This window comes from Chanos chanos, chromosome 6, assembly GCF_902362185.1.
Source record: "Chanos chanos chromosome 6, fChaCha1.1, whole genome shotgun sequence".
NCBI lineage: Eukaryota > Metazoa > Chordata > Actinopteri > Gonorynchiformes > Chanidae > Chanos > Chanos chanos.
Genome location: NC_044500.1, coordinates 19,462,633 through 19,478,235, shown reverse-complemented (window position 1 = coordinate 19,478,235; position 15,603 = coordinate 19,462,633).

The following is a 15,603-nucleotide window of genomic DNA, read 5'->3' as shown; positions in this document are numbered from 1 at the left end:
CTAATACAAAAATATAAGGAAACATCTTAAAATACAAGGTATGTTACTTGATCACTAACGTGGCTGATGTAAAAGCGCCTTTATAAGACTACAGTGAACCGTCTTTAATAGGAATTTAGTGTGAGTAAAATAATGCCTTTGAGATTCCGCCACCCCTTTAAACTGGCTTAACTTCAACCATGAAATACAGTAAACTTTGTTAATGCAAGATGTCCTTTACAGTTGTAGCTCTAAAGATCCGCTTAAAGATCACTTAAGGATGAGCCAATCTTTGAACTATAGGACAAAGCACGTGGGCTGTTTGCGAGACACGTCCCGCGTAACTAAGCAAAACACTGACAGCGTTGACAGATCTGTTTATCATTTGATAAGGGCAAGCAACCTGATCTCCGTAAACCGACCATCACCACTTCAAGTGAGGGGGAGGGGAGGGTGGCATTGCTTTCGGCCCACACCAAGAAGCTGATGACGTTCTGTCGAATTCTATTACTAAGCAACAATTGTCCATCAAGACCGCCGTCCAATATTTTGACCCTGCACTGAGTCAAGTGGTTTCAGGTTCCAGCATTGGCAGAGCCACCTTGCTAAGGTTTTGTAAACACAGACTTGGCGATGACCTAATTGTTGTGACAGTCCAACAATTAGCAACAGGAGAGCCCTTGGGAGATTAAAAAAAACTGCATAGGTTTCAGCTCTGCGTCACGAGAGGGGGTGACTCATCATATTGTCTGTCACACTGCAAAGCAGAGGGTATAAAACAAACGCACAGTGACAACTTTAGTCTGCTGTAGACAAGTTACGAAGTGTAAAGAGATGCATCGCTCAAATAATGACATTTGTTACAAGTTCACAAGAAATAGCATCTGTTTAAAAAGCAAACGTATGATTACAAAAGATGCACTGGTTCAACTGCTGAGCATAAAACACGCAGCAGACTGTAAACATTTGACGTCCAACTATAAAAGTCTATAAAGGTGTCATCTCATCATTATTTAACTTGGCATACACATCCCTTTGTGGTAAAATAATTAAACAACCCCCCCTTCAAAAAGCATCCTCAGTTCACTTGTGAAAGCTTAAAGAAGTAGACATAATAATCATTTAAAAAACAGTTTTATTTTTCCAGCACCACAAGAAAAAGACTTCAAGGCGCCATATCTTAGTGCAACTTGTAAAACTAAATAACCAAGCAAGAGAGACAGAGCAAACAACATATAAATCCACACTAATCCACAGCAAGGCTCATCAGCATGGGAAAGCTCAGCATGCCCAAGTGTAGCTAGGCACATAGATTCCTTCACATTGTGTTAGGAAATACCCCCAGTGAAAACAAGGCATTGTTGGGAAGACTATGGGAGTCACATGGGGTCATGATCGGAACAGCTGGGCCGAGCAGCACTCTGGCTCAGCCGCCCACCCCCCCACCCTGCTAACCCCTTAACCTTCATTCCCACTTCTACAGCCCCCCTCCCCCCCACCAGCCCGCAGCCATGTGTCTAGAGCCAGACATTAAGATAATGAGGTAATGATTTTAGCTCCTGACACACATCTCCAACCATGTTCTGCATGACTGAAAGTCATTTAGAAGACATACTGAAGCAGTGACTGTTTTAGATGCCAAGGTTCAGAAATTATCTCAGGGGGAGAAAAAGAGTAATTATTAAGTGGCACCCGTTAGAGAAAATCCTACCTCAATTATTTAATCTGCAGTTATGTAATCCTCATTGGAAACAGTCCCCTGAAACATTTCACAGAAGGCTATCGATCAGTCGAAAGACTGTGAAAACGGAAGGGTGGTCTTTAAAAATGTCTGAAGAGACTTCAATTTCAAAGAGAAGATGAGTTTGAAAGCCAGTCAGAAAGACCATTTATGAATATAAACTATTAGGTTTCCTGGACATACAGCCCACAACTACAGAACATTATCCATTCCAATCTATCCATTTGTACCTGGAGAGAGTTTTGCCAGAAGCATTGCAAGGATCAATGACAGTCAAAGGGGTGCTCTAAAATAAGAAGAAATCAGGATTTCTCATTGTCTATCTCTGTTTAGATGCACACAAACTAATTGAGTAAATGGTAATTTAGAAAAATCCAAGGCGTTACACCCAATGGTAAAGTTTTAAAAGCCTTTATTTGAGCATAGCAATAAGAGTGAAATTCCATAGGAATCCCATCCTTACATACACCTCTCTGGGGTTCATTAGTATACTTACTTACTGTGCAGTTACTGTTAATTATGTTCATAGCTGTTGCAGTTATCTCAAAGAAACCAACTCACTTATCATCATGCATCATATATCTATCAGTGAAAATGTACTGATGTTTACCTCTGAATTACATCTGTATTGTGAGAGCAAGTGTTTACAGCAACATTCAGTGTACAAAACTGACAAAGGCCATTGTTGGGCGGGGGGGGGGGGTGTTTTGTTTTGGGGTTTTTTGTCTCTTTAAAAGGAGAGGGGGGTGTCAGGAAATGTTGGTTCGTGCTGGTCAGGTGGTCATTTGTTGTCCTGAAGAAAACCACACTTTATCAGCGTCGACATGTAGCCAAGGATATCCTCTAGTCTGGCTCATGGCTGCAGATAAGATCTAAATGGAGTCACTTGAGCATCAGCCGTGGTGCACACCACAACAATCATACACAATGATGTGATTTGTCAAAGCAGGACTGTCATGTTATTTGGTTTGAGGATTGTAGTAAACAGAAGTTTTCAGAAAGGAGGCTGACATGGTACAACTGTATGATTGAAACTGAACGCTCTGACTGGCCATAGTTTCACTTCCATGTTTTTTTTTTTAACACACAACACACAAAAACTTAAAATAAAATGGTTATGAACAAAACTGTTAAAATTTTTTTATTTCTCAACAGCTTTTTCAAACTCAGACAATTACATAATGTTTTAGGTGCTAATGTCATTTAGTAAATCAAAGGCCTGTGGGCATATCAATGATGTCAATGAAATCGCGATTACTGAGTTTCCTGACCACTGTTACAAATGTATAGGTCTTCAGTAAAAAATAATTTACACTGACCTACACCTGTTATCACAACCTATTTGAAGCTGAAGGTCTGAAACAGTCAAAATCATACTTATGACTTTCTCCACTGGGGTTGTTGGTATCTGAATGACACATAAATTGCTGTGTACAGTCTCACTCGGTTTGATTCTGTTGTGTGACTGTTTGCCTTACCTGCTGATCATTTGCTCCGCTCTGTCTCTCACCACTCTCCCATTAACTTACGAGGAGAGACAGCTGTTGCCCTGTGCCGCCTCACTCACCTCCGACAGGGGCCTGTTTAACAGCCAATTAGGGTGACAGCGACTGAAAACTCATTTGTGAGAAATGGAGGGATGGTGGGGAGGGGGGAGAAAAGAAGTGCTGTAAGGTAGCAGCCTGTCCAAACAGATCGCCAGCCATGCAGAGCAGGAGAGAGAGAGAGAGAGGGCAGAGGATAACGGATGATGTCATTGTGGCAATCTAAACTTGAGCTGCACTCTCTTTGTGTGCAGAGCCACGCTGAGTCCCTCTGTTTTGGTTACAGCTGTGGTCACCTCCGTCTCTCCGACACAGACAGGCCAGCCACAGGCAGACAGTGCACACACCCATCTGAAACTGACAACAGTTGACATTTGATCTTTTCCTTCTCGCTGTTCAAAACTGAAAGTCAAAATGTTAAAAATGTTAATGCCAGAGCCAGCAGTAGAAGACACATGTGAATGACTTACTTTACATGACACTGGTGTGGTGTATGGTCAGACTGGAGTTTTAAAGGTCAGGAGTTATGTGTGTGTGTGAGCTTACAGTACAAGATGGGTCATGTGACTCAAGGTTTTGAACAGGTCTTACAGTAACACACTGTTCTAGGTAAAATGATTAGTTTTTCTTTTTAGGCTAATGATTCAACGGTCAAAAGGTCAACGTAGTACCTGCTGGGAAAAAATGTCAGATGACAGCTTGGTCATCAACTGGGCCATTACATGTAGTGATGTGATAACCACAACGTGTCATCATGTGCTACTGCACAAATAAATAAATAAATACACATACGTGTGTGTGTATATATATATAAAGAGAGAGAGGGAGGGAGGGAGAGAGAGAGGGAGGTAGGGCTAGAGAGAGAAAGAGATGAATTCTTGTACATCTGGTGGTGGGTGGTCTTTGAGAAAGCAGACCAGAATAGAGATGGACATGGTAACTGTAATAATTGCAGAGATTTCTTGGCACTTGCAGTGTCACCTTCAGTAAAACGATTAAATTACAGACAGGGCAGTCATGTCACGGGCCAGATGGTGAGGAATTTACGGGGTCCTGTGATAGGGAAACATAATACCAGAACCTCATGTGACCAACAGATGACATACTAGTGGGGAAACCACTAGCAGGTCATCCTGTGTGTGTGTTTGTGAGTGTGAGAGTGTGTGTTTGTTTTTGTACACATGTGTGAGATCATGTTTGGGGTATTACATACCAGCATTACATCACATGCCATAACATAGCTAAGTTTACATAGTAATTAGTTCATACAAAAGAGAGCTCATTGTGGATGTGAATGACAATCACAGTTCCTTAAGCCTCATTGACTTATGCTATCATGTTTACACGCCTCATGGTTGCATGAATATGTGACATGTCTGTACAGTATGCTGCACTCTGCTGATATCATGTGACTGTAAATTTATGATTTATATTTTGAGCTGACTCCCCCATAAACATGTTGTCACACTGGTGTCCCTACACTAATTGAATACTAAAAGATATGTTCTGCACATGTGTAATTTTGAGAAACACACTGAATATAAGAACAGAGCATGAATACAGGATATACAGAACATATAGAATATAAATTGATTTTACATTTTTTCTTTATATGCTACTTACACCTATACTACTTACACTGTTATTACTGTGTCATTACAGACTACTTGATGGGGTATTACTTGCATAGGAAATATCAGAAGAGACGTCAGTGTCTTGCCCACAAGTCATCCTGTTTAGTCTGAGTGTGGCTCTTTGCCCAGACATGTACCTGTATGGGGATTTCCCCTCACAGAGATGGTGTCCCTAATCTACCGGGAAGGGGGGGGGGGGGGGGGGGGTCTAGAGCCAAGCTGTCACTTCCAAACCATTGGGTGCAAACTCAGCCTTGCACTACAGAGATGCATCTGCATAAGACTACAATGGCCACAGTCACACACTGTATGGGCCTGGGTCAAAAGGAGACTCAGAGGGGATTTCCCAAGAGCCATATAGCCTCACTGCTCCATGGGATGGTCATAGCTAATTATTGTAACTAGGGTACATTGTAATGCAAATGAAAGAATCTTAACTAGACACCAGGATAAAACGTAAGTGAGAAAATGAATTAACTGGACGCCCGTTGTAAGTTTGCAGTGCTAAGTGTGGATATGTGTACTGTCACAGTGAAAGCTGATGTGCTGAGTGATAAGGCATTTCAAACATGACCCTAAACAACTTTGTTCACTCAGGTGTTAGCTAGCTTCGTGTGGTCAGAATAAAACAAATAATAACGTCAAGGAGCAAGGTTATGAAGGACACTAACACTCTGATCTTAAAAAGTCCAAGCCGAGGACTAAAGCAGGTGTACCCACTGTGAAGTACAAACAGAAGACTTTGACACCTCCCCCATCATTTTTAACTGGTAAAAGAAGACCAGTGATGAAATCTGTTTGCCTAACCTACACACTGATAAATACTCATGTTGCCGCCTATCTCGCTGGCCACTTTATGATGCGCTAATCGGCCAAAGTACAGACTTGTCACTGTTAAGTGTCAGCTATCATTATACGGTTAGTCGCTGTCCCTGTTAGTTCACTGTTAGTTGAAATGTCATAGAGAAACAGTTTAAAAGTTAAAGAAATGACCAAAATAACAAATGACATATACAGGTAAAACAGCCTTCTGAGACATACAGAGTAAGCTCAAATTTTAAACCACATTGTTATCATTTGCACTGGAGTTTTGTTTTTTCTCTTTTTTCACCTTTAACAATATCACATAGTCAGATAGGCTATTCGTTTATTAAAATGTTAAATGTAAATCCCAGGACTCCGAAAAGACCAGTACCCTGTGCCTGACAACTGACAGGGTTCCCCGGTATCACCCTAAAGACTTCAGAAATATGCAGTGAAACAGAATCGCGGAGCTAAGTTTCCGCCAACTAAGCTGTTTACATATATTTCTCCTACAACTCTGGTGAAAGGGGCGGGAAGGGGCTGGTCCATGGCGTTTGCACAGTCTTGTCAGTAGGGAAATGTCCACTTCGGCAGCAGAATCATCCGATCGCCGAATGATGAGCATGTCAGGACTTGTTGTGAGACACGGCTGAGAGGGCGTGGCAAAACAGGCGGTTCGCGGGAGTGAAAGCAAAGTGCTGTTATGACTCAGTTACTCGCATTCATCGTATAATCAGCACATGAGAAGGTGTGAATGTCTCAACTCTTAAGCACAACAGCGATTTCCGCAGATTTGACAGCGACGAGTTTTGTTTAATGGGCTAACTGTAAGGACTCTGGACAATCGTGCGGAAAAAAGTGGAATGACATTTCATATGTGGATTATAATGTCAGGACAGCAATTTCATTAACCAGCTTGTTGAACACGACACCGATGTCAAGTTGCTAGCAACGAAAACAAGTTTAGCCCTGGAGTAGTAGTTGGCAATTACTGGACAATAATTTGAAAAGGTCAGCACCATTTCAGTTTTTTCGTGTCATCGTTGCTCCATTTCCATTTTCCCGTCGTAGGATGTTCCCAAGTTTGTCACAACTTAGGCTTGTCGGCACGAAGTGATTGTTTGACATGGCTCGCCTTGCCAACAATAGCCATATGAACTGTGATTTGTGTGGATCAGGAGCCGAGTGTTACTCTGTTTCTTGGAATATTTTTGTCATCCGGTTTAAGATAAAGTTGGGTTTATCGTTGGGCAGGCACTCTGTTCGTAGATTGACCATACTCAAGCGCTCTCTCATTTCGACCTCCAAGTTTTGCCATTTTGGCGTAAGGCTTGCACAGAATCGATGAAAAAGAAAATCTATGTCGTTTAAACGTTTAAATTAGCAGGTTCAGGTAAAAGTGTCGGCTGTTAGCTGCAGCCGTGTAACTTAAAGCCCGCGATACGCTTGACGTTTAGATGATGGTCATTACCTTTTGCCTAAAGCGAGTCATTTTCATGACTGGTTTATATTAAGTGATATCCAGACATTTCAGTGGAACTGTAGTAGAAAAGTAGACTATGTAACAAGTTTTGTTCATGAAGGCGCTCATTAAAAGCGCAATTTTGCAGGAACATGCTGTTCTCGCGGCAAAGTTATTTTCCTTTGAGAGAGTTACCTTGTCTGGTTTCATATTTACGAGTGCTTTCCCCCCGCTTTTTTTTACTACATCATGTACATTAGACTCCGTTTCTAAATATCAAGGTAAATGCAACCTTTCTACGTTATTTGCGGCACAACTGGCAGCCTTTGAGTAAGGAGTACATTTCCAGTAATTCATAATTTCCATCTTACATGCAATTTCATAATTGCCCAATGAAATCACGATATAATCTGCTTGGTGTGTTGCAAAATGGAAATTTGAGTGTGCTTATATTGATCTAAGCTACTGCAGGCGCCTAGTAGAACTAATTTAGATCCACTGTAATGCATGTTTGACACATACGATTCCATTGTCAATCTGGTTATTGTCTAACTGTGTTCAACCCGTTCCGTGGTATGAATGTGCGCGTATAGCGGTCCTCCTCCAGCTTCGATTTGTTTACAAACAACTCTTCTCGCACGCGGACTGGCGGAGCTGCCACCTAGCGGTTGTGTAAGATACGCGTTGCTTGTTTAGGAGAAAAAGGAAAAACGTTGTTTTGAGATTAATTGTCTGTGGTCTTGTAGGTATTGTCGATCTTCGCAAATAAATACCTACGAATATATATCCGCTCATAAAAAAGTCTTCATTTTGCACATGTCGAAATTATTTCTCATTGAATTCCTTTTTGTATTCCATTCCGTTTTGTTCAATTTTACAGTAAAGTCTTAATTTATAATAATTTGAGATGTTGTGTCAAGCATCTCATAATTACACTAAGATATACATTGGTTCATTTTTTCTTGTGTGCTACCCCTTTCGGTAGTCTTCTGATATTCTGAAAGAAAAAAACCCCCATATAACAGTATGCCATTGCATTGTGTTTGTTATGTTACAGAATCCAGACTTTTAATGCAGAAGTGACAGGTGAACTCTTGTGAACTCTAGTGCAGGTTACATCTGGAATGGCCCGTCCACAGACTGATGGAGGAGTGGACAGTCACAGTCCTGGGCAACACCAAAGCTGCAGGATGGAGGTTCTGCGCCCAGATGCCTGGCCTAGTGGCGGGATCCCCTCTCCGCAGCAGCCATACGTACGGCACAGGGGCGCTGGCTCCATCTCAGTTCCCCTGCCCCACCCTCAGAGAGATGCCTTCACCCCTCCCAGTGAGAACAATCAGGATAATCTCACCAGAAATAGCACAGGTATGACACCATAGCACAGGGCTGACGACTCATCATACTAATGGTGATAATACTCTGCGCTGACACTTGAACAAAGCATTCTGCAACTCAGAGATTGGGCTTGGATTTGTGTTTGTAGTTCTGGAATCCGGTAGTGGGGATTTTTACAATTTTTTGGATATACATGTAGGATGGGAATTGTTTGACTCTGGACTAAGCGAGCTTGTGTTATTGAAAAGTAGCCACAGCCTCTCTTTCTTTCTCTCTCTCTCTCTCTCTCTCTCTCTCTCTCTCTTTCTCTCTTTTCTTCCTTCTCTCATTGGCTGTTGGCTGCTCTGATTGTTTGGGCATGTTGGGGCTTGCCCTCTGCAAGTGGCTTCCTGTTAGACACAGCCTGCTACAGAGGGGCAGCCAGTGGGAACGTGTCGTGCAGTGTGTCAGTGTGTTCTCAGTGTTTTGGTTTGACAGTATGGCTTTTTCCTTCGCATGTTCTTACTATTCTCTGTGTTTCAAGCCTCACATTCATGCTGTTTCAACCCCTTCTCCTGCATGTTCCCACCTTTCTGCTGACACTCCTCTCTCTCTGTCTCCCCCTGCCTGCTGATAGCCCGTTTCTGGTCCCTCCCTGCCCTCTGCCTGTCCACCCTATCCCAGCCCTCCTCTGATTCTTGTCCTCCAATAGCTGGATTCCATCTCTGACTGCACTGGCTTACAGTTACCCTGGCAACAAGCCAGTACTCCACTTCTCATCCATGTCTCTCTCTCCCTCTCTCTCTCTCTCAGTCACCTGCACTCTAAGGATCGGCAGATTCTCAGGGTTGGCACACACTAATCCAACAATACTGCGTTTTTCTGTCCTTGTGTTGAATTATGTGAGGACACCGCAGATGGAGGGGGGAAAAAAAGAACAGCATTGATAGGTGGTCTTTTAGCAGCAGCCGACTGTATTATCTCTGTCCCTGGAGAACACAGTAGTCTTGTCCTTATCAAGTGTCAAGTCGTGGTGGTTTACACAAAGGAGAAATGCGTGTTTGCAATGATGTTTTGTTCTTGTGCACTGTGATTCGCACTGATGGACTGAGTGTTATATAAGACTGAGAACTAACACACTGTACCATAAATTAGAAACATATGTAATGGTCAGATATTACGTATTTGATAGATATAGCAATTAAAATCTAACAGATGGGGTATAGTCTGTGGAACTGGAGTTTATTGTTTGGTTGCTATGCAAAACTGGGTTTTTGTGGATGCACCCGCTCACACCCAAGGCAAAGTCGCCCCAAAACCAGAGCCCAAACAAATTTGCATGCTCTTCAGAACAGCGCAGACAGGGGTGCATCCTCAATGCAAAGCACTGATACACAAACACACATATTCTAGACTCATTAAGCAGATTAAAGGATTACGTACAAACTTTGTAAGGGGAAAATACAAGGTTGACGGTCTCCACTCGAGATTTGAAAAGGTCTTTTTTTTTTTTTTAATTCTCGACTTCTCGACAGAGAGCTCCACCAGCAGTCGTTAGGGGGGATCGGTAGGGGGGAAATGCATGTGACGGACAGGCTGAGGAGGGGGGGTTTCGGTTGGGGATGAGTGGTGTTAGTTTGTGGGTTTATGCAGGGTTTAGTTCTGTTAATTGGTTAGCTTCAACAAAAGATAAGTCACGCCCTTTAAATGTCAAAAATATGAGTGTATGAGGGGTCATTGGGCAGCCTGGCATGCGTGTTTGATTCTGTGGACTTATAAAAGACCTGTGGGGCTTTGAGTTGGGGAAGGAAGGTGCAAGAGGAAGGGTGGGTGGAAGTTTGTGGGTGTGCTGGATTGTTTTGAAGAGATGGTGTAAGATGGACCGTTTCTTGGTCTGTTTTTTGTGGTACAACACCTGACCCCACACAGGAAGTCATGCCCACACAGTCCAAAAAGCAAACAAAAGAAGAAGAAAAAAAAACACCACCGAGAGACAACGCTGACTGCTTGCTCTGCTGCTTGATAGAAAATCTAATCCAGTCATATCTAGGTATTCAGTAGCTCAACTCTATTCAAGTTGAGATACCAGTATGAAGGTGTCTGTTTGTTACACTGACATGCATTGCGTGAGAAGTAGACTGCCCCCCCCCCCCCAATCACTGTCTAACAACTACCCCCCCCCCTATTCATTTAGGCACTGCTGGAGAGCACTCAGGCCCCAGAGAGAGTCAGTCACAGTCTGATCCACTGGCCCAGAGATCCAGTTCCTCAGGGGAATCCAGTGAGCACAGGGCCCCTGCACAGGAGAATGCAGCACAGCCTGAAAAGCAGGAGGAGGCGGAGGAGGAGGAGGAGGAGGTCACAGAGAGAGCGGTGGCCTTACAGTTAAGGACTATCGGGGATGAGATCAACGCTGTTTTCCTCCAGAGAAGGGTAAGCAGTCACAGAGGACGAGAGAAGTCTTTTTTTTTTTTGGAGTGGATGCTTTCAGCTGAAAGGGTCAGCAGATAAATTTATGCATGCGTTGGCTTTGTGTTTGTGCAGAGGGTGTGTGTTATAGCCCGCGCGTGCCGGGCCTTCTACCTCCATAACTCTAGCTTGAGATCAATATGGCATCCACAAGCTCTGCAGCTAGTGTTGTGACGGGAGTCGAGTTTCCAGTTGTGGTTGAACCTAATGCCCTTCCCCTCCCCCCTCTGTCCCTCCCTCCCTCTTTCTCTCTCTCTCTCTTTCTCTCTCTCTCACTCGCTCGCTCTCTCTCTCTCTCTCTCTCTCTCTCTCTCTTGGCTCTATTGCGTGAGGATTCGGGCAGAAAGGCAAGCGCAGGAGTAAACAGAGGCTAATCTGCCCCTCCTCCCACCATACCCACCTCCTCTGCTCCTCAGACAAACAGAGATGACGTCACCTTTCTCTCTGTTCTGGCACTCGCTTAACGCTATGGCTAATGCTGAACACACATGCACGCGCACACACACACACACACACACACACGCCTCCAGCTCTCTTAAAGGCCTGGTCTTTGTCACAAAGTGGTTGCATGAAACAACAAAAGTGGTCCATTCACACAGACAGTCCAGCTTCTACACACAAACACACACACACACACACACACACACACACACGGCTTGTGGGATAGGAGTCAGCCGTTTGTGAAGTCACGTGTAGTGAGTTTGTGACCTGTTGTTTGGCCTCAGTGAACTCTGATACCAGGCATTTTACTGCATGAGGGCGTTGTTTACTTGGAGAGGGCAGTAAAAAAAAAGTACCAGGTCTTCCTTCAACAGTGTACTGCCAACAAAAGCTCATCAAGATCTGGTCCTGTGTGTGTGTGTGTATGAGTGTGTGGAGAGGGGGCTGCAGGCACGTGAAAAGCACACACATACACACACACAGACTTAAGGCTGCTCCACCCCTCACCATCACCCTCCTGACTACTGAATAACTTCTCTCTTTTTTCATTCCCTCCTATCGCTCCTGACCTCTGACCCTCACAGGAGTCATGTGAGCCCTTGCTCAGGTCAATGGCTCTCTGTGTGTGAGTGTATCCTCTGTTTCTTTTCTCTTTCACTCCTCGCTACAGTTTCTCCCTCTTTCCCTCTCTCTCTTTCTCTCTCTCGCTCTCCTTTTTTTCACTCTATTCTACTTTCGCTTATACTATCACAGTTCTCTCAGCGCCTCAGTTCTTGTCTCTCAGTTTGACTAAGCCCTCTCTCTCTGCTGATTGCTATCTGTCTCCTCCTCTCCTTCTCTCTCTCTCTCTCTCTCTCTCTCTCTCTCTCTCTCTCTCTCTCTCTGTCTCTCACCCCTCCTCCTTACTGCGTCTGAGGATAGATATTTTTAGAGGATGACTCATAGCAGCTGTTGACTAGCAATGTGCAGCCTCTACTGACTCCTTTTTCTAGACATTGTCTGTCTGGGACAGCAGCACTCCACCCAGACACGCACGCACGCACTTTCACACACACACACACACACACACACACAGATACACACGCACACATAACCACTCACGCCTTAGCTTTGTTTCAGTAGCAGCATATTGGTCAGCCAGGTTTTTGCTATTCTATTTCTTTCCATCCGAGATAGTAAACGTTTTTTCTCTTTATTTAGTTATTTTTTTAATAACCTGTCTAAGCCACTGTTATGTTGTGAGACAGGTTAAAAGGATGATGTTTAAAAAGTTGTTTTTGCCACGTAGAACACTTTGCCTGGAGCAAGTGAGCAAACTATAAAAGTGTATTACAAATTTGCCTAAACTAAGAACTACCAATTGCATCTAACCATGACTGCACATAGTCTAATGTCTGTTTGATAGGCATCATGGATTGTTTTATTTGCTCTTCTCACTTTCAGCTGCCTCATTTTATACATCTAAAGAATGTCACTAAAGACTTAGTAATGATGATCTTTTAAAAAAAGGGTACATTTTAGATGGAGACTCATGTTTGCGCTCTCTCTCTCTCTCTGTCTCTGTCTCTTTGTCTCTGTTTTAGAATGGCGCCCTCCAGTGGCAGGGTTGGAGAGGCCTGTGGCGAGGTCTCTTTACCTTCATTACAGATACTCTCAGCACTCTGTACCAGCATCGACTCAGATAAGACAAACGGGTTTGGCCACCACGTCAGCGCCGGCGCTACGTAATGGACCTGTAATGAACTGTTCTTTGTTTTTTTGTTTTGTTTTGTTTTGGTTTTTGTTTTGTTTTTGGGCCTCGGGGGATAAATCTGCAGGATCAGATTCCATATGGTTTGCGCAATTTGTTTCTTGGTTTGTTTCTTTTTATTTTGTACATTTTGTATATTGGCTCTTTTCTAATCTGTTTTTTTTTTTTTTGTCCGGAGGGAGGGGAATTTGGATGTAGCATTGCGACTGAAGTTTGTGTCCCGATGGTGGCACGCGTACAAATGTGTGTGTGTGTGTGTGTGCTTATCTCTGTAGCTGTATAACTGTGAAGCACAGCCAATGGCCTCTTGGCTCCGTTTGGAAACACAGACTAATGTTAACTGTTAGTCAGTGCTAAACAGGACTGGCCTCCCATAAGTAGCGTCTAGCTACATCATTTTAGGTGGGGGGGGGGGGGGGGGGGGGGGGGTTGCTTGGTCTGGTCCTGTAGAGTCCTGCTTTTGGCTCCTAAATCGCTGTATCTTAAACTGAGGGTTGCAGAAATCTCTGGAAAGGGACGTCTGTGAGAATTTTGGGGAAGCTTCCTTAATTGGTTAAACCCCTCCCATACAATCTGTATAGCTAAGCACTAACACAATCCCCTCGTTAAAAATAATAATTAAAAAAAAAGCAATAGACTTGGTGGATTATAGCCACATAAAGATATTGTTCATATAGCCCCACATCATATTAATCCGATAATAAAAAAAAGTGTTTATATGTGATTGGAAATTCACCAAATTCCCGGTTATAATAGCTTCCAGATTTAAGAGTGAAATCCTTTCCCTTCGCAGCCTTCTTTAAGAGAGAGAGTCAGCTGAGGTATGCCTTACAGAGCAATACGTGTGCTACACAATCAGACCACAGTGGCAGTCTTTCGAGTCCCGGCACAGTGTTCAGGAACTAGCGTTGGTGTTGATGATCAAGACTATCTAGAATTAAAAAACGTTTATTCTGGCGGAAGGAGTCTGCATTGTAAATATCAAACGGTGTAAATATACACGCTTTACGCTTAACACAATTGGGGAGTGCCGTGCCTTGCTGTCACCCTTTAAAGATAAGAGTACAAGTAAAAATGTAACTGTTGGTCCAGGACAATCAGTGAAGTTGCGTTCTGGGGCTCCAAACTGCCATTGTGTTTTTCGCCTATACCCACACTTTGGGACACTAAGGAAAAAAAAGAGTTTCTGCTTAGATGAAAGACAGGTCACCTCCAATGGAGGATCTAGGATTGGCGCTTAAAAAAGCCATGTGGGAAAGCCAGACCACACAGTACGCAAATGGCTGGTTAGCAGTGTTAATATTAGTGAGAAATATGTGTGTAAATATGGATTTTTTTTTTTGAAGGGGAGGTTGAGAGAAAAAGGCAAAGATTGGCAAAAAGAAGCCTTCTTCTCTTTCTCTTGCTTGCTTGTTGTATATTTTGATTTAAAAAAAAAAGTAATGATCTTTAAGTACTTAAAAATAAGTTCCTTAGTTTTTGTTTGAAAGTAGGAATCATCTTTTCAGTTCTATTTGCCCTTTTTTTTGGACCAATGTTGGGAAGCCGTTTATTGTTGTTAAAATCTGCTGGATTTAAACTGATCTTTTTGATAGAAAACAGTTTCATGGATTTTTGATATTGTCCTGCCTTTCATGAGTATTGAAAACATTTTGGGGGAAAAAAACGCAACTTTTGTATGATCCACATAGTTGCCTCTGAAATTTAGGCAAAAAAAGTAAAATAATTTATTTTGTGTGTCCGTTTAAAGAACTGGTCGTCTGTTATGTATGACAAATGGTATGAAATTGACATTTGATTTTTTTTTTTTAAGAAAAAAAAAAACAAAAACAAAAAACAAAGACAGATGTATTATATTTAAGTTATTTTCACAAATTGTTCACAAGCAAACTGATTTCAGAGGGTCTCAAAAACAAGGCTTGAAAAGATCAAGGTCAAAGGTCAAAGATCACATTGGTTGAAGGAGCATTTAAAGATAGCTTGTCAGTCGTTCGCAAAACAAAACAAAACAAAACAAAACAGCAAGTATGGACCAAAACGTACTTTTCTTTGTGAACTAATGTATAACTGATATACTTAACAGAAGTCTTTTAACCTCTAACCCTGACAAAAACAAACCACGCAAATTTATTCACTGGTTCCTGAGTTGGACAGCCAATAAGATTAGGGATGAAGACCCTGGGAAGCTCTCTTCATAACCAATGGGGAAAAGAAACTGAGCCAGTTATTATCAACCATACTTGAAGAAACATTTCAAACTGTTCTGCTACAGCACAGGGACTGTCCACTGAAGTCAAAGCAAAGCTAAGCCTTTTTTCTTTCTTTCTTTTTTTTTTCTTTTTTTCTTTTTTTTTTTTTTTTGGTCAGGGGCCTTCAGATGGATCATTGTCGAATTGCCATATCCTCTTTCATGGCCTTACAGAATCTTTCTTCCAACCTTCTCTGCTTTTGTTGGTGGTTTAAAA